We start from the raw sequence: 1,274 nt of genomic DNA, 5'->3' as shown, positions 1-1,274 counted from the left end.
CTGCTGCAGACGCACCGCTCCTGAACACACTGCTGAACCGCAACCGTGTGCAGTGAACGCTTTAACAAAATAGACACACACACAAACCAATAGAGCATTCTTTCAGACACAACATTTGATCAGTCAATCACAAAAATGCTTTGACTAACTAAATCTCACAAATGTTGATATTCAGATGAAATGACAGATTATTCAACAGATATTGCTGCATGTCAATGCACGGATTCCTCTGGTATGGAATACTGACGTCAGTAGATAAACACACTGAGTGAAAGCCCCGCCCACTCGAGAGCCTCCACGCCCCGCCCACCGCGCAGCAGAACGGCCCTGAACGACTCGGTGCGCTCCGGTAGAGAAACACTCACGAGACACGGGCTGCTCTCAGAGCAGTGCTCTGACGTTCTCTCTGGAGCTTTTCAAGAGCCCTTACATATGGGAAGATGCATTCGGGCAAGCTTGAGAAAGCGGGCTCGCTGACGCTGTCCCGAGGGATGAGCGAGGACCAGTCTCTGCGGCACATTATCAGAGACGTGAGTGCGTCTCCAGAGTCTTCTCGGTTTGCTGAAATATTAAACTGTGCTACAGTCTTGTGTCGATCGCTGATTGTAACAAATCCTGCATCAAATATCCTAAATCAAATATCTTGTCATCCCTTCACTCCTTTAATGCACTGCTTTAAAGGCAGAAAAGCACTGATGTCGGTCAGTTCCTCTCTCTGAAGAGTTGATCCAGTGGCAGCAGCTGCACAACAGTGTTCTGTTTGTTTTAGTAATGCAGAAATAATGCAGAAACCAGCTGAGGTTAGTGATTGAGTGTCTGTTTCACATCTGCTGTCCCGAACACAAGCCTCTTACAATCCAATCAAGAAGTTTAGATGAAACAAGAGTTCACCTGTCATCTACTGTTCCCATAAATCATAAATCAGCATTTTGATGAGGTGGGCAGGGGGATTATTTTAAATATACATATATAATGGTCCTTTTTATGGCCCGTGATGAACTCTGACCCTCGTGCCGTATCACAAGAGAAAGCAGAAACAGGGAAAAACATGCCATTGAAGCATCTTCACTTCTAATTTATATTTTTTGTTTTAATACTCGTTTAGATTTTTTTTGTTGTTGCATTGAACAATGTAAGTGAATTTTATTAAAAATGATAAATACAATTAAAAAAAAAAAGAATAATGAATAAATTATTAAATAATAAAATAAATGCATAAATACTTAATAAAACCAAATTTAATTTAACTATTTGAAAGTTTAATATGAATGTCA

The 1,274-nt window shown here is 40.9% G+C and overlaps 1 protein-coding gene and 1 long non-coding RNA gene across 2 annotated transcripts in view; both read left to right on the top strand.

Annotated features, from left to right (window-relative positions):
• LOC107574443 (advillin-like) overlaps positions 1–1,274 on the top strand; it is a 37,710-nt gene that overhangs the window by 16,244 nt on the left and 20,192 nt on the right. The window lies entirely within an intron of this gene.
• The window catches only part of LOC107574445 (uncharacterized), a 3,405-nt gene continuing 2,527 nt past the window's right edge, over positions 397–1,274 (top strand). The window contains exon 1 of the long non-coding RNA XR_001607674.1: positions 397–530. This is a non-coding gene — a long non-coding RNA (uncharacterized lncRNA). The remainder of the gene's footprint in view (positions 531–1,274) is intronic.

This window comes from Sinocyclocheilus grahami, unplaced genomic scaffold (genome assembly GCF_001515645.1).
Source record: "Sinocyclocheilus grahami isolate Dianchi unplaced genomic scaffold, SAMN03320097.WGS_v1.1 scaffold2231.1, whole genome shotgun sequence".
NCBI classification, from domain to species: domain Eukaryota; kingdom Metazoa; phylum Chordata; class Actinopteri; order Cypriniformes; family Cyprinidae; genus Sinocyclocheilus; species Sinocyclocheilus grahami.
This window is presented reverse-complemented; position numbering and strand designations above follow the sequence as displayed.